This window comes from Apis mellifera, linkage group LG14 (genome assembly GCF_003254395.2).
Source record: "Apis mellifera strain DH4 linkage group LG14, Amel_HAv3.1, whole genome shotgun sequence".
In the NCBI taxonomy this organism is placed as follows: Eukaryota; Metazoa; Arthropoda; class Insecta; order Hymenoptera; family Apidae; genus Apis; species Apis mellifera.
In genome coordinates, this window is record NC_037651.1 from 6,313,000 (window position 1) to 6,339,879 (window position 26,880).

Genomic DNA, 26,880 nt, shown 5'->3' on the forward strand with positions numbered 1-26,880 from the left:
TGCAATTTCTCCCGTCGACGTTCAATTATAAAATTACGATCATTATCGCGCTTATTTAAATACGCTTGTATGCATATATGGATATATATATATATATAAATGTATGTGTATACATATCGAGTGAGACGAGTGTTTAACTTTATAAACGCTGAAACAGCGCCCATATCCCATATACCCGTTATTCGTTGGTTGCCAACCAACCGTTCCGTATACTTAAGAAACGAAGGAAGCAGAGTTTCTCGAAAGAGCAAAGTTCCCTCTCTCTCTCTCTCTCTCTCTCTCTCTCTCTCTCTCTCTCTCCCCGGATCGGGTCGAGTTATAAGCGAATTCTGGGATTTTCTTGCGGAAGGTATGAATAATGAAGCTGAAGGGAGAGGGGAGGGGCAAGCTGTGGAATGATAAGGCAATCTCGGCTCCCGATCGATCGAAAATTAAGTGGAAGAGAGTGGCTGGATACGCAGCATACGCCTTGTAATTTGCCGGGGAGTGAATTAAAAAAAAGTTTCCACGCCTCCTGTAATCGTCCGTTAAACGAGATTTGAAAGGAATCGTTATTCAAACGATTATCATCGTGCTTTCAATATCTTTCTTTCTTTCTTCTTTAAATTAAAAATATTTTAATCTTTCAAATTTTGATTATTGGTAAGGATAATCATCGTGCTTTGAGTATCTTTCTTTCTTCTTTAAATTAAAGATGCTTTAATCCTTTAAGTTTTAATCCTTAAGATTATAATATTGGTAAAGTTAATCGATTTGAAAGAAATCGTTAAACGATTATCATCGTGCTTTCAATATCTTTCTTTCTTCTTTAAATTAAAAATATTTTAACCCTTCAAGTTTTGATTATTGGTAAGGATAATCGATTTGAAAGAAAATCAAATGATTATCATTCTGCTTTCAATATCTTTCTTTCTTCTTTAAATTAAAAATATTTTAATCCTTCAAGTTTTGATTATTGGTAAGGATAATCATCGTGCTTTGAGTATCTTTCTTTCTTCTTTAAATTAAAGATACTTTAATCCTTTAATCCTTTTGATTGTAATATTGGTCACAGAGCTAAACAGTGATAGAGACGTAGAAGATTATTTTTATTTTTCCTTCAGACAGACAGTTGAACAATGAAAGTTAAATATCGATCGGTCGATATTAATTTTAAAATTTCATTCTTCCTTCACATTTGCAATTCTAAACTGTCGTTTCAGCTCTTCTCAGGAAGAGGGATTATTTTTCACGAGTAGACACGGTTAAGAGTGAAAATTACTCTCGGACGGTCATCACTTTCGACGTAGCACCTTGCCACTTGCAAAAAGTAGCAGTCTCAGGAAACAACTCCTCCAAACTCCTCCACTTTGAGTTTTATTCTCAAACATGTTCGCGTTTTAAGAGAGAGAGAAAGAAATTCTAAAGTTTGTACGAAATAAGTGAGAGCAGTGAAGCATTATATCTCGTAAAACGATAAAATCTGAAGGTAAAAATTATATAAATACATTCACAGATCCTTAAACTTGGGACGAGAGAAAAAGATGCATCGATCCTATCTATCCTGGAACACTGGAGATCGATCTATATACGGTTCAATTAGAACAAGTGTTCGCCAAGTCGATAAAGGAACAAGGGATGGGGGAACAACTTTGGATGGAAAGTAGGGCCGCTTTACTTTTCCAAGCAAGTATAAGTTGATACTCTGCTAAAGTTGTGAGAGATCTTTTCAGAAATGGAGCCGATATCGAATCCAAGTTTGGGCCAATAACAAACGTTCCCTCCCCTCCCTCTGTAATTGATTTTAACTACGTATCCACATCCACATTCGGCCGTGTAACTCCTGCCTATCGGACAGAATTTCGAATCACCGGGCCAAACTTTTTCCCTCCGGAAAGATCACTGTCGGGATCCAAGAGACGAGGTGGAAAACTTTCATTCGAGTTTGCAAATCCTCTTTGCACCGAGATATACTCTCTTCGAGGTTCGCCTACAGTTTTAAGAATATTATTCGTCGTCCATATCCTCGGCGCTCGAGGGATGTATCCTTTTAAAAAAAAAGAGAGAAAGGTGGCGATACTCCGGTTTTTTCATCCTCCTTGTGGAAATTTCCATATAGTATTTGAATTGAGATATTATGAAAAAAGATGGAGCAACTTTGTCTTTGAAGTAATTCACCCCCTCCTCTTCCTCATCTCCGTTTCCAATTATTATTTTTATAAAGGGATGTTTAGGATTCGAAGAGTGTAAATAGTGTTTAATCGAAATGCAGGTTGGAAAATTGTATATAGTTTATGAACTGCAGCCGCTGATCGAATATTTTCGACATGTTTTAACCGATCCAAGTTAATCCCATTACGGATCCAATACCGTACCACGGCATACTGATCAGATGATAATCTATATAACACTGACCGACACAATAATACCGTGCTGTTTATCATCGAGATAAACCACGCGAATGCACGTGATGTTTCCAATTAAAAGACCGTCGATGTAATAGCACTATGTAATTACCTACCTAATTAATACGAACAAATCCCGCTTTTATTAATTTTGTTTGCTTAAAACGTGTAATTTCGAGTATTTGTTAACCCTTTGTGGCCTACGTAACGAATGCATTACCTGCAACAACGAATTAGAAATTATTCTGCGACAGAAATATCCTGAAAACTTGGACGAGATCGAGATGATGATACTCTTGTATTGTTTCGAATCGAGTAAAAATATAATAACTCGGCAATTCTTGATTCCACTCGATTCCTAATCGAACAACAAATTTTTTTTAATTTCATTCCACGATTAATTCGAAATTTCTTTTCTCTTCAAAAATAATAATAATTCGAAACCTTTTCTTTTCATCGAAAGAATATATCCTTCATCGAAGGGAAGAGATCGAGCACGATAAAAAAGATAAAATCATGGAATCGAAATAATCGAGCAACAAATTTTTTTTAATTTCATTCCACGATTAATTCGAAATTCTTTTCTCTTCAGAAATAATAATAATTCGAAACCTTTTCTTTTCGTCGAAAGAATATATCCTTCATCGAAGGGAAGAGAGATCGAGCACGATAAAAAAGATAAAATCATGGAATCGAAATAATCGAACAACAAATTTTTTTTAATTTCATTTCACGATTAATTCGAAATTCTTTTCTCTTCAGAAATAATAATAATTCGAAACCTTTTCTTTTCGTCGAAAGAATATATTCTTCATCGAAGGGAAGAGAGATCGAGCACGATAAAAAAGATAAAATCATGGAATCGAAATAATTCTACAAAGTATTATCATACAACGATGAATGAAACGAGGAATCAAGGTAATTCCAATTAGCATCGAGAAACGAAATACGTTTATTTCTTTCTTCTTTTTTTTTTTTAAGGAAGAAAAGGAACAACGAAAACTCGCAATTACACACTTTTTAATGGAAGAAACTTTTTAAGGGTGAGAGAGAGAGAGACATCTCGTTAAAACGAAATACCGTGGCGCCAAGAAACTAATGCAACTCCCAAAAGAAGCTCACAGCAATACAAGCTATTCCAGACACCCGTATAAATAATTACCGTTTCCTTTAACAATCTCCGCTTCACCTGGATAAAATTGGAACAAGGTGAAAGGGGAGGAATGGATTGAACCCTCTAAATTTCAATCGATCATCAATATGGAAACTCGATAAAACAGGTGCCATTTACATTATATCAAGGATAATACTCGAATACGAAACTTTCTCTTAATTTCTCCGACAATTGTGTAAATCTTGTAATTAATCGATTTAAGACGTCTACTCGTCTCGAATTTATGCGAGTCAAGGGATCTATGATATGATATATTCGAATATTTGATTCTTTTTTTTTTTTTTTTTTTTGACAGAACTTTGATCAGCGTATTTAAACGATCGACGAGAAATTTTCAGCAAAACGGGAATTCCAAACGAGATTTTTGTCAAATATTTGAACAAAAGTGTACGATCGTATGCTCCGTATCCGTATGTGCACAAACGGACGGATATTAATTTCGCTCACTCATTATCCCGATGCGGACAAATAAGAGCAGTAATGTGATGTAAAATAATAAATTTCTATGCAACGTTTATTGGTTTAATAAAGTTTGATAAACATGATCGGAACACATCCCGCGCGCACCGCGATGAACAATAATTGTTATATGAGCATCTCAAAATGCACGAAATATCCCATTTGGTAAAATTAATGGCATATAACAAATAAGCAAATGAATCGTGAAATGCGTGTATATCATTATCAATCCATTTGTTGGGAGCAATTTCATGGAAACCGGGGATGAAAATTTTATTGAATAGCGCAACATTGAAAATTAACATTGAATTTTTTTCTAATTTGTTTGTAAATTAGATTGCCTTTTCAATTAGAGTTGTGATATTGTTCGAGATTTTGAGCGAGATATTTTTTTCTTTTTTCTACTCAATATCAATCATCACGATTCAAAAAACCGTCTACTTATAAATCGTCACCGATCTGGATGAGAATAAATTAAATTTGTATCACGATAAGAGAATGGGTCGTCGAAAAGGCGAATGTCATACGCCGTGATGCCGAGAACTGGGGCAAGTATCGAGGTGTAAAATATGCACACTTCGTCATTTTCTATTTTCATGCTGAATGAACATGTTCGACCTACTTTGCACTTTACCTCATACACCGGTGTAAATTTAATTAACCTATCCAAAAATTGAACCCGCTTAATTTTCAATTTTCAACGCGAAGTTGGGAGAAGAGGCGGGGAGTTGGAATGGAATGTTTTTTATCCGGGGAGATAAAAAATTGAATATATCTTAACAATTACCCCGACAAGATGACCGATCACTTTCCATTCCCTCTTTTTCTGCACATGGTTCAAATGTTACACGTATTTTGATAAATTTCCGTTTGAATCTGGATCGTGATGGGTTGCAATATTTTACAGAAGACGAAGAGACAGGAATACCTCCCGTTTCACGAAATTTATCGCCGTTATCGAATAACGGTACAATACAAAAGTGCGATTTCTCAAACTACGCGAAGAAAAAAAAATAGATAGCAAAAAAAAATAAATAAATAAAATCAGCGTGGAATTTTTTCTGAAAGAAGAACCTGGAAAGCGCGATTTTTCAAAAATCTAATTTTCCATTTATATAACGGAATTGGACAGAAAGGAAAATTTTGCTTTCAATTTTAATTTTCGAAATTGAAATTGCATTGAGATGAATTATTAATGATTTTCGAAAAGATTGATTATTTCTTTCGAGGCAAAAAAAAAAAATAGATAATAGGTAATAATGAAAGATGATAAGATCGATCAGCTTAGAATTTTTTCTTTTTTTTTTCCCCCCCTTTGTTATATAATAAAGCTGAGAGATTAATGGTAGGTATCAATGAACGTTCGTCGAGCAGAGTGTGTTTTACCCGAGGTAATAACTCAAATTAATGACACTTTATCTTACCAATTTCCTTGCGGAATTTTACTTTAATTTCACGTCTGTAATTCATTACCAATGCATCGATTTTAAGTCAATCAATAGTATTAAATCCCACCCCCCCTCCCAAAATGATTAAATAAGTAAAGTTAGTTATTATACCGGTTGGGAACTTGTTATGCAAGTGCTAGTTACGCATTACAACGGCGTAATGTTATTAGCGCACTAACTACAGTAACGTTATTTCGTTCGGTCTCAGTCCAATCGCAATTCTTCGTGAACTTGACATATTTTGCTCGTGTCACTTTTTCCAAACTCTTGCCATCGTCGATTAATTAATGGGAAATTTGGATAGAAAATTAGAGGACAGATGTTAGATCTTAAAAAGACAAATATAATCCAAGTTTTGAAAATTTAAACTCTTAGATTAAAAATTGTTTTGAAAAGATCTTGAAAAACATAAACTTTCGCCAATATTATGAGCCAAGTTCCGAAGATTTGAACATTGATCCTATGTTTTGAAAAATTTTCCAGAAATTGAAAATTAAAAGACAAAAAATGAATATTATATATTGAAAAACGTAAAATTTCGCCAATATTATGAGCCAAATCCCGAAGATTTGAACAGTGATCCTACATTTTGGCGCCAAAATTAAAAAAATTTCTTCCAAGAAGTAAAATTTATCAATTCAAACGATTAATCGTATAATTATTCATTAAAGTTCTCAAATCGAGAAAAGGATCATATTATAAGAAGAAATTTCAAAAACCTGCATCGACTTGAACATCGGCGCAAATTTCTTTTTAAAAGAAGAACCCAACAAAAAGAGAAATTCAGAAACTCAAAATTGCAAAAGAAAAGAAAAAAGAAGAAAAAGGGGAAAAAAATAGTAGCGAGAAAAAGTCTGTGCTCACGATTTACTAAAACTGCACTTAAAGCTAAATTTCAAGATGCAAAAGATTCCTCACAAACCATCCCTCCCCTCCCCCGCATTCCCCACGATCGACTAAACAGATTTAAATACTTTCGAACTCGTCGCGAATGCGGAAGCTAATCGAGCGTGAAAATTAAGTATTCCTTTCTATAACAGAGCGTGGGATATCCGCGAATAGGAGAGGCGAGAGAAAGAGACTAACCTCGGTTGACATTCCCTTTGGCCGGAAATGTATCTGGGACGTGCAATGGTACAACATACCGTGCGGTCATTTTGAGCACGGTGGGTTAGCCAGGAATGTTAATAGAAAATACTCGGTGTCTCCTCACTTTAATTATGAGCCGCAGCAAAACGAAGCTTCTCGGCTGAAGAAGCCTACTTGAAAATCATTCTGACGAAGATCATCGAGGGGAAATGGTCGGAGTACGGGCGTAGACGAAAGAAGATGACTGTTTTTTTTTTTAAACAAAATTTTCCGTCAAAGAAAGCTTTGGAAAAATTGGAAGTGAGATTTAGAAATTTGTGAAAATTAAGATATATTATCGTTACTTAATCACATTATTCTGAGATTGATTCTCTCTTTGACAGAAGAAAAGATATTTTTCTAATCAATTATTGGATCCTAAAACTAGAACAAGAGGTAGAAGAATACCGTATAAATATCCACTATTTGAAAGTAATTTGAAACATATTAAAACGAGCATGATTTACACGGGTAATTCATGTTATAATTCACGTTAAAAAAAATTACCAGCGATAAATAATCGAGCTCTGAATTGAAGGTATTGAAGGTATATAGGAAATTAGGTGGAACGATAGCCGATGTCAGGATCTCGTAACGTTTAAACACGTGATTAAAATGCATCGCGTAAAATCGAGTAGAATCTACTACTACTACTACTACGTTAGCCTGGCCAGGCTCATTGGCGAGCTTTCCACCCACGCAATCCCGCTATCACTCTGCCACGGATTTGATGAAGAGTACGCGGTGCTTAAATAACTGATGATACAGTTAAGGAAAAGGAATGGAGATAAATGTTACCGCAGGTTGGCGGGATTTGAACGAGGTAGTTAAAGATTAGAAGGAGGGACCCTCGATTCGATGTTTGCTCCTTCTTTCGAGTTACACGGTTAAGAAAAATTATTTTCCCTCTCTCCACGAGATTTTAAAATATAGAAGACGTGAATTAAGCAGCGTAGAGGAGAAAATTCTCTGCTTCGAAGCGAGATGAAAATCGAAAGTAATTGCGTTTTATGATTTTCGAAAAAAAAAATTGAAACTGAAAAAGAGTATATAGAAAATTCTTTGGTTGGAAATGATAAAATTATTTTTTGGTTCAAAGAAACAAAAATCGAAGATAAAGAAGCATTTAAAATAAAAAATAAAAGTTACACAAATACGAATTGAGAAATTATTCCCCCTTGGCACGAATTTTTCCACGAGATTTTAAAATATAGATGAATCAAGTGACGTAGAGGAGAAAATTTTCTGCTTTGAAGTGAGATGAAAATCGAAAGTAATTACATTGGCGATTTTCGAAAAAAATTGAAACTGGAAAAGAGTGTGTGGAAAAGAGGAAAATTCCATGACTCGAAATGATAAAATTATTTTTGTATTGTTTAAAAAAAAAAAGAAGTATTTAAAAAATAAAGAAGAATAAAATTGAAGATATACAAATGAATTAAGTAGAAAGAGAACAATTTTGTGGTTCGAAAATAAAGAGTAAAAAAAATTGCATTTGAGATATGGCTCTTAATTGAATGAATCAAATGAACCAAAAAAAAAAGAAATTAAATAAAAACGAGGAACAACAGACTTTTGAAGTTTCTATTTAAAAAAAAAAAAAAAAAAGACTAAAACGAAATTCCTCAAATTCTTCAAATTTAATTCCATATTCTTTTTAAAATTAACCATTTTGAACCACGATATTTCTCTAACCCAAATTTCTATATTTTCTATATAACAAATTTATCCACGAATTTTTCACCATAAATTTTGAGAGAGAAACATTCGAGTTAACCTCTCTACTCATCTAATAAATATAAAAAAAAAATCGATGGAAGTGAATAATTAACGATGAAAAAAAAAAAAGAAAAAAAGAAACGAAAAAAATGAAATTCATAGACACGATTGATGTAAATTATTCGCGCGCGTCGCTTCTTTCCCCGTAAACGCGATACGCATCAATTTAATTGGATCTGTATTACGATTGTACTCATTTTTTAACTATCTGGTCGCGGTGACTGTGATGGATTAACTGAAAAGCACGGTTTCATATATCGTTCATTTAATTGGACATCGAAGATTTTCAACTGTGAGGCGATAAATTTCCCCGGGCGAAATGTGAATTATGAGCGTGTAAAATTTTAATCCCCTTATGATGATCGTTTTGACGCAGCATTAAACGGGAACAAGATTATTACAAGCGCCGATGATCGAAATTGTTAAGCGTTCCCGTTTATTAATGATTCCCACGAGGCCGAGATAGGGCCATCTATTCTTTCCAACAAAACGTTTTTAAAACAAGAGAAGGAACGATTTAATCTTTGGAAGGGAAAAAAAGAAAATTAATTCCCTCCTCTTTTAAATTTTTCAAATTCGAAGTTTAAGTTTAATCGAGGAAAGAAGAAAGTTGAAGAAGAAAAAGAAGATTCTTTTCTTTTTTTCTTTTCCACAAACAAAATAAATGGATCTCCTTGGGAAGAATGAACAAACGAAATTTAATGATTAATTTAATCTTTAATCGGAATGAGTATTAAAAGTTTTTAGAAAAAAAAAAAAAATATTGGATATACATACATGTATAATGAGAATTCGAATCACGTAAAATGTTATTTATTTACGGAGAATCGAAGGAGAATTACGATATTCCGTTTCGTTAATCTATCCGTATATATATATATATATATGGATGAAGCTTTTATCTCGCTTACATTTAAACATTGTATCCGTGTGTATCGAACTGTTCCACATTTTATCCTCTTAGCGCGTAAAATTTTTAAAGTAACTTTGTCGTATGAAAAATTCCTATGAAAAATATTTAAATGTATCGCGACAAACTATGTAGAAGATTCGTCCTCCATCACGCGGGGAAATTGCAAGAACAAAAGAAAAAAGAGAGAGAGAGAGAGAGAGAGAGAAAGTAGGAGGAATACATCGATTTAATCATCCGTGATGTCGCATCGGGAAATGCGAATGGATAAGAAGAAATTGGAAAACGGTTACAAATCCTTTAATCGTCCCATTAAACTTTTCTAAATATGAGAAATATTATATATCGATTCGCGTATAGAACGAATAATTGAAGAATTATGTTACATATCCTTCGAGAAAAACTTCAACAACTTTGAACGTTAAACGCTAATCGTTCTATCGAATTTTTTTCTATCTAGATAGAATAAATAACTATTATAATCGTCCTCGTTAAATGTTTCTAACAAGGGGAAAAAAACTTGGAAAACTCTTCCTCCAGATTTAAAGACACCGATCCCACGCCATCATCAAACAATAGTTACGAAGCCCCTTTCAGAAACACTTTCCAGGGGATGCAATAGGATTTTGATCACATCAATCACCGATGAAAAACGTAAGCCGGTCAACTCCAATTTCCCTACCTTCTTTCCCCTCTTTTTTTTTCCTCTCTCTCTCTTTTTTTTTCCTTTCCTTCTCGCCTCCATTGACCTATCTCACCCCAGGAATTTTCCTCGATTATCCTCGACTTTTGCTCACCGTTGTGTTATGCGGGATATGTCGGTAATGTCGCTCGTAACTTGGAAATGGTAAGAGGGCTCCAGAGCCCTATTTTTCGCGGTGGCATGGAACTCCACTGGGTTTTGGGATCATTCTCTCCTCCTCTCTTACCCAATCTCTCTTTATCCTCATCTCCTCCATTTCTCTCCCCCTCTTTTCTTTTTTTCCTTTTTCTTTTTTTTCTATATTTCCCACCATTTTTATTTCTCCTCGCGTACTCTTCCTCCCGTGTTTCTCGTCGGCCTTCCACTTCCTCCATGTTTATTTCTCTTCTCCGTTCTCTCTCTCTCTCTCTCTCTCTCTCTCTCTCTCTCTCTTTATTCGACTTTCCATCCACCGAATTTATGACCTGTTTCGCCCGATTTAATCTGACTTATATTAACCCCATTTACCGACAAATGGAGTTGAATTAAGTAGAATATTCATAATTCATTCGAGTGATTTTTTGATGATTAAATTAAATGTTGCAAAAATGCATGCTTTTGGGAAAAAAGAATTAATCATCGGTTAATTCATCACATTAAATGGAATTAAAATGGAACAATCTGTATCGAAATCTTGTTCCATCGATTCTTATACTTGTAATTATTCGATCGATTGGATAATAGAATGCAAGTGAAAAAAAATGTTTCGACACGTGATATTTTCCTACCTTTTTATCTTTCTACGCATCACTCTCTCACGAAAAGAAAAACCTAGTACTCTCCCGTGACGAGGAGAAAAAATGCCACTAACTATCGAAATTAACACGATACAATTTTTCTTTCAGAAAGATTTTCATCTACATCGTGCAACTTCCCAAACAGGCTCCTAACATCCCAATAAAAAAAAAAAATACCCGGACCGTGCACACACGTTTTCGCAGAAAGAAAAATGTTAGAAGAGATTTGAAAAAAAAAGAAAGAAAGAAAGGAAAAAGAGAAAATCTCGAGCTGAATTTTCAACGCAACGTAAAAATCAGACTTTATCTCCTCCCTCCTAAATTTCATAATAAAACCCGAGTAAAAGTTGTTCACTCGTCGAATAAACGTGTACGTATAAACACACGGGGTATTATAATTTTAACCGTACACGGTTACGTGCATGTAAGTCGCTGTGTAAATATTTAATACCGAAGCGTGTATCATCCGCGCGTTTCTTTTCCTCCGGAGAGGATAACGCAGGGAGAAAACACAGGGGCGGGAGGAAAGAAACGGCAAAGAATCGCGACGCGCGAAACAACAGCGATGACGACAGCATCATTACTCCCCCCGTGAAACGAAATTATGGGGGTGGGGGAAACGTGGGTGGATATTTGCATCGCGCTCGCATACAAAGCGATACAATGGATCATTTCGATCCAAACGTATCGCTTTTTTGCAGCCGTGGGCGTCGAAACGAGAAACACCATTTGGCAATTTTGACCGGGTGGAGAGCTAGTCCTGAAAGATGACTACAGCCAGGCCCCCGTCCTGCTTTCAGGTTTATCCAAGCACCGGCTTTCACGAAAGCTTTTTTCAAAGTAAACCATACTACTACTGACGCTGGTGGATTTTTTTTTTCTTTTTTTTTTCTTTTTGAGGAAGTCCAAGCAAGAAGGGGGGAGGGAGGGAGGCCGAGCAAATCGCGGATACGCGGAGATGAATGGAATTATAACGAAGAATGATCAAGGTGGGGTTATTTTTCCCGAGGGACTGTTTTGAATTTTGTTTTTTTTTTTTTTTGCGTGGTCGTTGGGGGTTTAAAGGAAGGAACAAGAGAAAATATTCGGAACGAAATTGAAATAAAATTTTGAAAAATTTCATTGGAAAATTGATTTTAACGAGATTCAAGTATTCTACAAGTTAATATTGGAACAAGCGGCTTGTTTCTGTTCTCGTGAAACGAAATTAAGAAATAATTATTTGTAATTAAATAATTTTGTTTCGAAAAAAAAAAGGATTTTAATAAATTTTCTAAAGCTCTAGGGAAATATACGCGTAAAAAGTGAAAAGCTAAACAAATTATAACGCAATATCTATTAAAAATTGCAATTTATTTTCTTTGGGCAATTGAATGTTTTTTTTTGAACCTCTACGAAAATATACATGTAAAAAGAAATAAATAAAATAAATAAATAAAAGAGTAAATTAATTATGATGCAATATCTATTAAAAATTGCAATTTATTTTCTTTGGGCAATTGAATGTTCTTTTATAAATAAAGATTATTCGCAATTTAAAGAGTTTCCGACCGATCGATATATTTTTGATTGCTCCTACAATTTCAAAGGGAAGAAATTACTTTGCACGGCAGTAACTTTGACGTTCCTGAAATTATGTATCGCGAGTTTATAGACTGAAGCGGCGCGTGAATAACATTTATTTGCTTGCTTATTCTACCTTGATAATTAATGTTTCTCCTGTAATAAATTGGTCGTCAATGTGTTTGATACGAGGATGAAAAATAAAATCAATAAATCCGCGATAATGGCAAAGGTTTCATTAATTAATTTCAGTTTGATTAATACCATCGTTTCTAAAACGATGAATAAAATAATCAAACTAATACTAAGTAACGATAATTGTTAATTATATATCAATTATATATCGATAATAGTTGAGATAATCGAAACATCAAAGAGAACGATAATTGATTAAATAAAATCGTCCTATATATAAAAAAAAAAAATATCATAACGAAAATAAAATGCGATCGTCGAACTTTATTAAAAAATAAATAAAGATAAATGAATTAACTGTTACTGGCTTTATTCCTCAACGATGTCCTAAATCCTTAAACTATTTTAATCGCGCCAAACAAAAAGAAAAAATATACCGTTAATTAAACTGTTTTTAACTTCGAACGATCGATCGATGTTCTTCGATCGAAAATACATCCTAATTATTTACGACAACGTAATAATTATATTATACAGAAGGAGCGAAATCAAAGTATTTCCACCGATCCTTTAAGCTTATAACGTAAAATAGAAGTTGCGCTAATGACAAAACCGATACAGCTAATGTTTCTAAACGCATATGGCTAATGAACGTCATAAACTCGCTACACTATCGAGCAATAGTGTGTAATTAGTAAATGGACGTGAGTCCTGTAACTGATCTTTCATAAATCGCTTACCAATCATGCTACAGTACGTAAACGGTACGCGATATTCTCCGGTGTGAATCGTTAATCATCTTCTCCTAACGTTAATATTAAGATATTATCCTGGATATTTCCAAATATACTCTATAAAATAATTTCCCCCGTGATAAAAAGGAACGAAATATATTATCATCGATCGCGTTTTTTTAAAAATAGTAAAGATATTTCAAGGAAAATTCGTAATCCGATAGAGAAATATTGGCGCGAGATATCGATTAGAAAAATTATAGAGAAATACTTGGACGATTGTTTTCTAAATAATTCGACGACGCGACAAAGCTTTCTTTTTTAATTAATTTTAAAATTTTTTGCGCGAGATAAAAAGGTGTCTAACGCGAGAATCTAACGAAAAGGATTTCCTTTTAAAAAAATAAAAATAAATTTCAAATACGAGGAGAAAATATTTTCTTCTATCAATTTTTTGAAAAATATTTCGTTTGAAAATAAATGCAGGAATACAAGAATGCAATCATTAATGCCTGCATTTTCATTTATATTTTAATTAATTCCCTCCATCCTTTCCCTCCCCTCTCCCTCAATCTTCATCTATATTTTAATTAAAAATTAAGAGCGAAAAATACAGGTATAAATGTATTATAAATTTCAATTGAAAAATTTTATAATAATTTGTCGAGATTTAATCGAGATCTCGATCTCGCGTTTACTTTAAATTTTCTAAAATTTAAAGTAAAATTATAAATAGTTTCTCTCGCGTAGCTTGGCACTAGATGCATATCTTCTGAGAAATATATAGTTGGATCGAGTTTAACAATAGTTATCGATGTTTTGAACGCAATATCTCGAACAATCGAGATGAAAACGGGGGAAGCACTTCTCGTTACCGCGTAAATACGCTTTGTGTATAGAATTTACCGCATCGATTGTTTTCATTCAATGGTGGCGTCAACTTTGAAATACTAATACTTGCTCCCCCATTCATAAATGATTCGACCAAAGCAATTGTTCATCCGTTCCCTATAAATCTAATTCATAAAAGGAACTTTTTTTACCCGACAGCCAGATGTAATCGTTCCGTCCAAACTTTCATCGATCGCGTTAAAATAGACTGTTCAAGCGGCGTTTCAAAAAATTTCGAGAACCGAATTCGATAAAAAAAAAAGAAAAAGAATAACAATTAACACCATCGTTAAAAGAATTATTGTTCTACAATCGAAAAAGAAACTGAAACTATTCATCTCAATTCTCGATTCAATTTACCTTTCCGAAAGATAAATATATTATTGAACGTTTTGAACTTTACCCTATTTAAGTAGAATTTTTTCGAGAACGAGAGAAGTAGAATTATTTAATCAATCGAATTTAGATAATTATTTTCAATGCTGTCCACGCTGCCCATAAAAATAAAATTCTCCTCAACCTAGAATCATTAATCCAATAATTAATTACTCTCGATACAGTATCTATACTCACGAAATTCCCCCTCCAATTCCCCCTAGGAATTAAATAATCTCCTACGTCACTTCCCTTCTTCCCAATCCAACGCAAATCCTCCTGCTTGCCTTCAACTAACGAGCACAATATTTACCCAATTTACTAACTATTTATTCGACAAACCATAAGTATCTCTACACACACGCGCACACATACTCACACACGAGATAACGAACACAAACGTGCTTCCTTCAAACGCGATAAACGGGTCGCTTCAAAGGCGTGTCAACCCTTTTCGACAATAATTCCAATCGCAGGCCCGTTCACGAGCAAAGTTGAATCGGCCACAAAAGGCCACATACCACGCCGAACATCGAAAAGGTGTTAACATTCCCTTCGTTCAATGTGCCAACGTAACACGAGCCATTTTATCAACTTACGTTTTCCACGGGGCGGGGGAAGCAGGATATCGGGGAACGGAAGCGGGACCGTAGGTAGGCCTTGCCAGCTTGCACTTTTCCACCGCCACCCCCTCCCTTTCCCACCGGTTTTCCGCCTCACTTTTTCTTTTTTTTTTTTTTTTTTTTACACTCGCGTAAAACTCGTGAAAACGCGGCCTCGATCCTCGCTCGCCAAACTACGCACCACGACTCATCTCCAACTCGCCTAGAATCGAACGTTGCTGTTTACAATCGACGCAAATTCCTGGAACACGCCGGTGTTTATATTGTGTTTGGATTAGCTGCGAAATTTTTCGCATTATCTCTCGCGTTTGTGTATATTTTGGAATTTTGCCTCGGGTGATAAACGACGAATTCTTGGAATATATATGTATATAAATATATATATATTTGGCGATACGTTGCGTTGCGTATCTTTTGGATATACGAGTTTGCTCTCTCTGTTATTTCGTAGAATTGTTTTTGTCTCTCTGCATTTCGGTTCATCGGAAAATACGATCGTGTGTATGTGTTTTTAAATTTTTTCCTCGCGAGACGCGTGATAAACGTGGTTCGTTCAAATTTAATATTCGACGACGGTGTATCCGCGCATCTGGAGTTTCGTTAGTTTCGTATCCCGTTCGCGTTTTTATTGGTTCATTGGAAAATTCTTGCGAGGTGTGGTCTTCTTCAAATTTTATCTCGGGGACGCGATAAAATATGATTCTGACGAATTGATGTTTGTCGATTGTTGTCGCGTATATAATTATATTTAAATTTATTGAGAAATTTTAACGTCTAATATAGTTTCCAGATGCTTGGAAATTTTGAATATATGTAAATGTATATAAATTTGTTGTACGAGTGATTTCTTTTTTATAAGAATTAATTGAGCATTGCTTGCTCGGTTAATTCAATTTCAATTTTGTTTGGATTGTATGTGTAGATAAAAGACAGGTAATAAGAGAGAAAATATTTCGTTGATATAAAAATTGCGACAAATTCAGAGGTAATATAATATTCGAAAATTAACGTGAATTAATTATTTTAATGGTTATAAATTGTAAAAGTATAAGCTTTATGCAAGAAAAAAAGAAGCACGGATTTAAAATCACCTCTCTAGATATATCTAGTATGGAATTTTTATATTTTTAGAATCACGAATTCTCCAGGGAATTTCTAGAAATTCTTGAGCAATGCACGCGTCAGATAATAACGAGAGCGAAATTCAAATGTGTGGTAAAAAAAAAAAAAATATGAAACAACGCGTAAAAGTTTAATTTCGAAACTGAAGAATAATTTAAAGAAAAGCTCGCAAACAATGTGACTTAATGAAAAAACGGGTTATTATTATCAAGATAATTCGTATTTTTACGAATATTTAACGAACCTACAATAAATGAAACATGAATAAAATATCATCACACGGTAAATTTTATTACAAACGAATATTAATATATTCAATTATTTTTAAATTACATATCCGCGCAGATTTAAAATTTTTAGATTTACGTTTAGATTTTTGTGTATCCATAAAAACATTTTCGACAATTCATTACGACAATCAGTCGGCGTTATATCTTGATCAATTGTCCTTTAATGATATACGTGTCAATTAACGAGATAAGCTATTTATTAAGGTAATTCATATTGTACGTGTTGAAAACCGATTCGCTCTGTCGGTTGTTTGTGCAACAATACTGCATTTCACGCGGCCAACCCCTCGTATATCTCATCTTGGGGGATGTATATGCGGAATATTTGTTATAGATTAATAAGTGATTAATCTAATGTGTTTCCACAATGGATGCATAAATTTCGAGCACCATTCAACTTAATATATTCGCGTATGGTTATCGATACCGATGTTTTCATTCCATTATCGAGCCAATTTAAAATATAACGATAATCCACGATGCGCATAACAAATGAATTGTTATATTAGGTCCTGATTTCTTTCTTTTCTTTCTTTTCCAATTATCGTATTTCATTAAAGGTTATCTCATTTAATATAACTTATAATAGTTGAAAAAAAATTTTCTTTATTGAAATTTCTCTCCAATTTTCTTTCACTATACTCACAAATGAACAGATTTCTAATTCTTCTTAAATTTTTTCTTATCAAAAGCGTGCCATCCTTCTAATTAATTGCCCCAATTTTTCCAATTTTTCCCCCACTATATATTTATAAAACGGATAAACGAAGAAATTCCATTCTTTTTTTTCTATTTCTTATAATTAAAATTCCTTATAAAACTCGTTTCCTTTCCCGCTTCTAATCTATGCTTCCATTATTTATATAAATAAATAAATTCAATTCTCTTTTCTCTATAAATTAAAAATTACCTATTTATCTCGATCAAACGAATAACATAAAATTTGTTAAAACTCGTGACCTGTCTCCCTAATTAATTGCCTCGATCTTTTCAATCTTCCTTCATATTTATAAAACGAACGAACGAATTTAATTTCTTTCTTTCTTTCTTCCTTTCTCTCTCTTTCTTGCTCCCGTGAAACATTTTCCTTCGCCACATTACAAGGCTCCTCCTCAACCGCAACGATCCAACGTTAATTCCGCGAATTTATAAACGATTAAGACGTTGTCGATATCATTAATAATTCATGGGGCCCCTTATTACCCCAATAAGTAACTTAGTCACGGAATTACCTCTGGCAATTAGAATCAAGCGGTCTCATAAAAAATTGATAAGAAGATGTAAGAGATAAGGAAGGAGATAAGAGAGGAAAAGAGAAAAAAAAGAAAGAAAGAAAAAGAAAAGGGAACGAAGAAGGGCTACCATCGATTCTTTTACTGCAAAACTCTTTCTTTTTTTTTTTTCTTTTTCGATTTTTCTATCCGCGATAACTCGTAAGTTATGATTGAGGGTGGAGGAGGAACCGAGGCTTCGTTATGAACTTACGAGGTAGATATCATTTAGAAACTTTACCTGTCTGTTTCGAATCTACACTCCGAGGAATTCGAAACCCGGGCGAGCCAATTTCCATGAAAGTTTGCCTACGTTTGTAAAACCTTAACGGAATCGCATTAATTATCGAAGGAATTTATTAAAATTCGAAGATCGGAACGAGACGAGGTGAAATTAATTCTCGAGGAAGCAAACATTAGGAAATGTGGAATCGAGAGTCTTTTAAGCAATCTTGTCACAACAGTTTGAATGGATGATATAGTATAATTAAGAAGGAAAGTGTGATATGTGTCTCGGAATTTTTTTTATTTTTCCATTATCTAGAAAATCATCAAATAACTTAAATCATCCATAAAGGATTAATACGATCGTCTGTTAATTCGTGCACACAATTTTGTTGATAAAACTTTCAAATGGATAAAGATTTTTGAACGGATGATTGCATAATCATGAGGAAGAAACTGTGATAAATGTTCTGAGAATTTCTTTTGATTTTTCGAATAGTTGGAAAATTAAGGAAAATAATCATAAACGAATTGAATCATTCATGAAAGCTTAATATGAATCCTTTGTTAATTTGATCTGAATGCAAAATTTTGTCGATAAAACTTTGCACAATGAAGAAGAAACTTTGGCAAGTGTCTCGAGAATTTTTTCTAATTTTTCAAAATTCTACAAAAACAGAAGAATAATCTCAATCAGAGAATTATCGTTTCCATTACCAAAAATAAAATTCTAAGGCAAGATTGGAAAAATTCGTAAACAAATTAATTTGATCGTTGAAAGACATTAGCACAGGTATGTAAATTTAATTTTTATTTAAATATGAAAAATATTTTTCCGCATACAATTGGCCACATATGGATAAATTCCTTTTCTCGGGCACGTCAACATATTTTCCAATACCATCTATGATATTTCCACACATACTTTCAATAAATTCAACTGGAAATTTTAAAAAAAAGAAAAAAAAAATAACAATCTTCCTCTAGTTCCAATAAATTCATCCCCCTCAAGAGGACGAAACGATTAAAACCTACCTACATTGAAATTACTATTTTTTCTTTTTTCTTTACCATTAACTTTTTTATCCCAACAAATCCGGCAGACGATTTCATAACGGGGATATTTATAAAAAAAAATATATATATATATATATAATGGATCGATCAATACATTTATCGTTTCATTTATCCATTATTAACATGTACAATGTTATCCAGAATTATATATTACGTATCACATCGCGGATAAAATTGCATCGATATCCTTCGTTTCACAATTATTCGCATTTACGTATAGGAAGGGAGAGAATAGCATTATCCTTGGTCACGATACCGAATTTTTAAACATTTTCATCGACGAAAAACTTGTGAGTACATCCAATCGAAAGAGTATATTCTTACAAGCAAATTTACATATTTCACGAAAAATCTAATTTCAATGAAGATCATTGTGTCGCGTAGAGAGTTATAATAATTATACCCTGGAACAATTTTCAATCAAAAATCCATTTTTTCCCTTATTCCTTCTACAATTTATTCAGATATAATGGAATAATTTTTACGACGGAAGAATTAAAAAAAGAAAAATAAAATTTTATAATTTAATTATTTTTCCGATCAAACTTACGTTCAAAGAAGTTTAAAGATGAAAGTTTAACGATCAAAATTTAGTCCTCTCTCACAAAATTAATAATAAAAAAAAAAAAAAACAAAATTATTATTCATACATCGAATTGACACAACTTGTTATTCCAATTTGCATAAAGCGTGATACTGCAATACTCCTTCAACCGACTGTACGTGTATATATATATATTCCCCTGTTTCACGCGTGTGTTGCGTGTGAAAATTTCGACGATTTATTACTCTCCTCCCCCCTCTCCCGGGCAACGTGTTGTTAACAAAGGCGAACAATGGAACAGTGGTTGCATTTTTATGAACCCTTTATTTCGTTACACGAGAACTGTGTTAAGTATCGGGGGCCAGTAACGGTGGCGGTGGCCACGTCTCGGTGAAGCATATTCAAGAGGGTGGGCGGGATGTAAATTACGCGAAAATATTTATTACCGTTGCAGGATCAGTTAACAACAGTTTCCGGAAGTCGCACAATCGTCACGAAAATCCGCCCTGTTTGGCACGATTAATATACAGGCAGCGTACTAATTTAAATATCATTTGCACGAGACACACAAGTGCTCGCGGTCATTAGCGTCCAAAGAATTTAATTACAATTGTTCGGAATCCGCGCCCCTGTGTGTGCGAAAATTAAATCCGTGCCACGTTGTTACACCCACGCGTAACAATCGCGCGTTAACCGCCGGATTCTACTCTCTCCCTCTCTCTTTTTCCCTCCCTTCTTTCTTTCAGGAGAAAGAAAATTCCTGTCCTCAAGATTTTTTTCGCGATCGAGATCTCTCTAAGGCGGTCCGATTATTTCAATCGTGAGTCACTCGACCAGTTACACCATACGACACGGATTATAAATGGAAGTTTAATGTATTTCTGAAAATAGGTTTAACGGGTAAATATTTTTCGGTGGAAATAGAGGAGGAAATGAAAGGAGAAGGGGAAAGAGAGTCGCCCACGCACACATACGCGCGCGCAGTTGATCTTTTGTCGGTGAAATGTTTATCGAGAGGATAAGAATGCGATGCAACGCGATGACGGTTCGTTTCGATCAATTTTCCCTCCCTGTTGAAAGAAGATTATGCGAAAATTGAGAGGAGATGGGCAAATGGGATAATTTCTTAACGTGATAACCACGATTTTAAATATGTTGTATTGATGAAAGTAGCAAGAGATATAAATCCAGACAAGGTACTCTCAAGTTCGTCGTTAAAATCGAAACAACTTGTTGCGAAAAAATTAAGAAAAATTCCAACGAATCTTATTGAAATACAATATACGCTATAATATCTATTTTTCAAATTACTTACCGAGCGCCAATAGCCGGCAGATATCGAGGGATGTCAAAGGCGACGATCCATCCACCGACGCGCACAAGAAACTCGATTCGAAGAGAGGGGAAGTCGAGGAAAAAATAGAGAAAGAGAAAAAAAGAGAGAGAGAAAGAAAAAGAGAGGGGAAAAAAGGGTGGAGAAAATTTCCGTGTTTTTTTCTGCTCGATTCTTTCTCTCTCCTCGGTTGATCTTTCGACGCGGTGGCAAGTCGGTTGCGCGAAACACAGGTGCGAGAAAAAAAAAGGGGGGGAGGGAGGGAGGATGTGAAATGACGTGGAAAAGGGAGAAATACCAAGCACAAGAAGCGAATCCTCGTCGACACGTCGTCGTCGTCGTCTCGCGACGTTACTATTCAATGTGCTTCCTCGAGAGGAACGATCCTCCTCCCCTTCCTGTGAAAACACTCTTCCTCCTCTGTATATGTGTGTGTGTCTACCGATCGCACAACGCGCGATAATTCTCGCTCTTGATCTCACACTCGATCGATCGATAAATTTTCTCCCGATAAACCGGTAAACTGTGTGGAAGGCGGAGGGCGATCCAAATCGACCCCCTTTTCTTTTGCACAAAAGCGTGGCGTAGTTTCCCCCGAAGAGACGAAATAATTCGATAATTCGATATACTGCAAATTTTATTCGCAACGGTTTCTGTTCAAGAAAAGCGTCGAAGGATTGCGTCTACGCGTAGAATTCGATGATTCGTCGAGCCGAGCATTGGCGATGCTCACGATGGATACGAAAACGACGGATAGAATCGGCGCAAAAGTCACCACGAAGCGAGGACGTCGCGACGACTGGCGGACGCAGACTGACTCGAACGCCGTCGCCTCTCGGTTTTCACGCGGCGCCGCGACGCTCGACGTCCCGACGCCGCTCGTCGAGGGCGCTCACGCTCGTTCCGTGCGCCTTCGTCCTCCTCGCCTCGTCTCGCTTCCTTTCGCTTCCTTTCACCTCGCCTCTTCCTCTCTTCCGATTCTTTCCATCCACCCGCGCATCCCCATCTCTTCCCTTTCTTCCTTGGCTTTTCGATCGGTTCCCTTTCTTCCGTTTCGAGTGCGTCTTCCGTTTCGAAGGGTTTCGTTTCGAAGGGTGAGAAAGAGAGAAATGGAGAAGGGTGGAGGAATGAAGGAGGGAACGCAACAGTTGTCGCGAATCTTTCTTTTTTTTTCTCTCTCTCGTTTCCTGGACCAACACGAGTAGAAAAAGGAGACGAAGAGAGAAATTCTTTTTTTGGAAGAAGAGAAAGAAGAAATGGAAGAAGAAAAATGAACGAAATATGAATGCAACAGTTGTAAAGAGGAGATGAAAGAAGAGAGAAATTCTTTCTTCCAGCCTGATATATTCTTCCGTTAAAAAGAAGAAGAAGAAAAGTGGAAGTAGAAAAATGAACGAAATAAGAATGCAACAGTTGTGAAAATCTTTCTGTTTTATATTTTTTTTTTTTTCTCGTTCCATATCGACGCGTGCTCCTCTTCGTTCGTAGCGTGTTTCGAGAAAATTAGAACAAGATTATTCGTCTTTGTGATATCTTTTAAAGTAGAGGACGAAGGATGCGAATACGAAGACGAATACGATATATTATGAATCTTTCTTTATATCCACTCTCTTTATATTTTTCTTGTTTTCTCGTTCGACGTTCTCCTGCTCGCAGAGGAAGAGAAACAAAGATAGAGAAATAGATGAACAAAGATGAATATAATTGTGAGCTTTCTCTTTTCGACTCCGATATCCCTTCTCTCCTAATATTTCATCGTAGAAAATGAAGAAGAATGGTGGGCAAAAAAAAGAAGAAAGAACCAAAAAAAAATGGATAAATTACGAATTACGAATCTTTCTCTATCTCCTTTATCTTTTATCTTTCTCGAGTTCCAACTCGACACACGTCCTCTTCGAAGTATTTCTCGCATAGGATGAAAAATGCAAAGGAGGGACAAGAAGAAGAGGTAGAAAAAATGAACAAAGACGAATGCAACAGTTGTGAATCTCCCGGTATGGTATAGTGTATAACAGGAGCGCGCAAGAAAAGTTCCTTTTTTTTTTTTTTTTTTATGCTCGACTTACCCGTCGATTGCTACTTTAACGTTACGTTCCCGGGATGAGAGGGGCTCAGGTGTGGCTGCGGAATCTTTCAGATGTTTCATTTCTGCGCGACGTTTTTTGCAAATTTGTAGAAGAAGCTTGGGTTTGAACAATGTTTCACCGTGATAAAAATTCTTCAGATTCGTAAATCTTTTAACGATTAGAATTTTAGAATTTATTTTGGGAGCGAAGAATTTAACGCGATTTTAAATAATTAATATTCGTGGCATTCTTTAAAATTAATTCAAAAATAGAGAAAGATGGAAAGGAATAAATAAGGGATCTTTTTAATTCTTGTTGCTATAAATTTGTCAATTTTTCCAGTCGCGTGGGATAGCGATATTATATCTGAGAAAATATCTAACAAATTTTCATTCGCAGAAACACCGCTAGAAAGAAAAAACCACTAGCGAGATAATCCAGAAAAAGTGACGCGCAACTGATGTTGCAAAGCTACCTTTTTTAAAAGAAGAAAGCACGGAATGAAGGAAATACGAACGCACGAAACTGGTACAGATGTAAACGGGATATGAATGCAACAGTTATGAATCTTTTAGAACGACACGGAATTTTTCTACGTATATATTTTGATCGTTTGCGTAGCGGCAATTGCTTGAAAGTTTGAAAGCTTCTTGAAAAAAAAGAAACTTGTTGAACATTTTAACACCTAATTAATTCTATGGAATTAACGCTTTGATAATTTCATTCGATTTCCCTTGATTTTTATTTTTTTCTTTTTTTTCTCGAAACAAATACTTTTCCATTATTGAATAAAATTTGGCAAACATAAATATTTATATTTCAACAAAATAAACTATAATTGGTGAAATATATTTGAAAACTGTGTGAAAAAAGAAAGGAACGTTCTCGTGGAAAATAAAAAAAATAAAATAACACTCAAACTTTATGAATTACTTCCCATTTAAAATTATACCCTGATAAAGAAAATCGTAAGTAATTCGTTAGAAACGATAATGAAATCGAGTAAAAGTATAACTCGCGAAACACAGGATACACAGAGCGAAAGGGGTGGAGGGGGTCGCGTATAATAACACAATTTGCTAATCGTTTTTCCGTTTTAATAAATAAATTTCTCTTGGCTCGCGATATCATGGAATGTTAATACGATTCGAAAATAGCGCAACGCTGTCCCCCTTATCATAAATATTTAACAACGATTGTTGATACTCGTTAATCGCGCCTCTACGAAATCCGATTTAAATAAAGCTACGATACGGGGGTGTATACAACAATAACAATAATAATAATTTATTATCCCCGCGGTGGACACGCACACGAGGAAAAGATGGATGGATACACGGGTTCCGTTTCCCTCTTTTCACACTCGGGTATCCGTCAATTTTATGCGTTATTTCCAGCTTTGCCTCGGTAACAAAAATGTTTGAACAACACAAAGCCGCACTTGTGCACGATGACGACTTCCATGAAGAAGTCTCGTGACTGCCAGTGTTTCCGCGTATATTTTTTTACAGAGAACAACCACCGCGTATAAACGCGGTAGAAAATGAACAACTGTTGCACCAAGCCGTCTTTTGTTCATCTCTCCCTCCCTCCCTCTCTCTCTCTCTCTCTCTGTTTCTTTATTTCTTTTTTTCTTTCTTTCCACGTACGTGATACTAAAAACCAAACCATCCCCTTTCCACCTCTTTGTCTTTCATCTCTGGCACAGGGAGGGTGGTTTGTGGTGGCCAAGGACGTGTGTTAACGTCGCGACGTCAATGTCCTCGAACGTGCACGCCATTTGACACTGACATTATCGACGAAACAATTGTTTCCCATTCGGCCTCCCTCCTCCCCTCGCTTCTCGAAAGCGAGAGGAATTATGGAAAGGGGGATGAAACAAAAGATTGGTGGAAATGGTGTGGTTTCTCGACACTCGAAATCCATTGTTTCGGCGTATCTCCCCTTTTCGATTGCCGATTGATTGACATTTAAAATTTATATTTAAATTCGTTACGAAGATACGGTTATAAATAAATAATTTTTTGGAGAAAAAAATTGAATCGAATTTCCATTTCTGCGAAAAACTCTCGTTGGCATTATCGATCGTTAAAACGAAGTTTTCGTAAATTTCTATCTAAACTATTATTATCCCTGAATCTTGAAATTCCGCTCTAAATCTAAATCCAAACGCTCGAAATTTATTTTATATTTGCCTGGTTTCTAAAGAAGATTTTCAAGACAAATATTTTATTTCCAATTAATTAAGTTAACTCTCATACGTCAAACGAAGTTTCCACAACTTTCCAAAAATCTCTTCCAAGCTCCCATTCTACACCCAAACATCTAAAGAAAATATATTTGCAAAAAAGCATATGCAAATTGCTTATTTAATGGCCTATATTCTCTGCAGTTTATCTCAATATTTATTATTTCCCTACGAAGCCCTTTAAAACAAATATTTCATTCTCAATTAAATTAATTTTTTAAGAATATGACTCACATATCAATATGGCTAAAAAAATATCGAAACGAAATTTCCATAAGCAATTCAAGTTCCCAAAAATCATCTTCAAACCATTACCACCCCTGATATTCCACTCTACATTTATCCAATTATCTACGTTCTCCCCAGTTTATCTCAATATTTATTATTTCGTTCCCTTTAAAACAAACGTCGCATTCCCGATTAAATTAACTTTTTAAAAATATAACACATTCATATTTTCAAACTGAAATTTCCATTCAACTTCCCAAAAATCATTTCCAAACCATTACCACCCCCGAAATTCCACTCTACATTTTCCAACGGTTCTCCCCAGTTTATCTCAATATTTATCATTTCGTTCCCCGCAAAGCCCTTTAAAACAAACATCGTATTCCCGATTAAATTAAAAATATAACTCAATATATCTCAATATCTCCAAACGAAATTTCCACTCAACTTCCTAAAAATCCAGACCATTACCACCCTTGAAATTCCACTCTATACCTACATCCAAAAGCGTATACCTATTCCCCGCGAAGCCCTTCAAAAGAAACATTTTATTCCCAATTACACCCTCTCTCTCCCTCTCTCTTTCTCTTCCATCGCACCTATCGCATCCTTCCAAGTGCAAACCATGCGGAATCACGCAGTGACGCGGTTATTGCATTAGCATCGTTTAACGTATACCTCCTCTCTCTCTCTCTCTCTCTTTCTCTGCACCTATTTCTCTCTTCCAACGAAACGATAAAGGTGAGCAAAAAAAAGAAGAGGGGAAAAAAAAAAAGGAAAAAAGCGAGATCGTGTATCGTTGTTCCACCCTCTTTTACGAGAAGTGTACACGGATGCAACAGTTGCTCGGGTATATGACGGGTCTCGCGTCGGTTTCCTCGGCATCGTTGCATGTCATCGTCGTCACTGTAACCGAGCACTGTGACGGAGCACGTAAACGCGCGCGCTAGCGCAAGCTCCGCGTCAGGATGCCACCGGAAAGAGGGTGGCGCGGCTGTCCACGGCTTTATGCTTCTCCTGGGAATTTCCCTCTCTGTCTCTCTCCCCTATACGCATGTACAGGGTGTCCTCTTATAGAGTTATAAACGAAAAATACGGTTCGTTTGAGAATGGATAGAATCGAAGAGGACCTGATTTAAAGCAACAATAATCTCAAAACGATACAACGTGTGAAATATAATTATTATATGCGCTTCTTCAAATTTCTCTATTCACTGTTTAATAAAAGATTCTCCATTTCAATTTAAATGAGAAAACAGTGTATCTTCTTCTAAAGAGAAAAGTGTCGATGAAATTGGAGAATTGGTGATTCGTGATGGAAGAAGAATCGAATATGCAGTTATAAATTTTGTATAACGATGTAACGTTAATCGCAACCACGTGCGATTTTACTC

The 26,880-nt window shown here is 35.2% G+C and overlaps 1 protein-coding gene across 6 annotated transcripts in view; it reads right to left on the bottom strand.

The window, feature by feature from the left end:
• Positions 1-21,773, bottom strand: part of LOC726153 — a 301,298-nt gene extending 279,525 nt beyond the window's left edge. For 4 of the 6 annotated variants that reach the window (XM_016916318.2, XM_006562316.3, XM_016916317.2 and 1 more), the window contains exon 1: positions 20,927-21,773. The gene's annotated coding sequence lies outside the window, so the exon portion shown is untranslated. Of the gene's footprint in view, positions 1-15,058; positions 15,181-20,926 lie in introns of those variants that run through there. The other 2 variants (XM_016916316.2, XM_016916315.2) reach the window with 1 other exon arrangement.
• Positions 21,774-26,880: the final 5,107 nt, after the last annotated feature.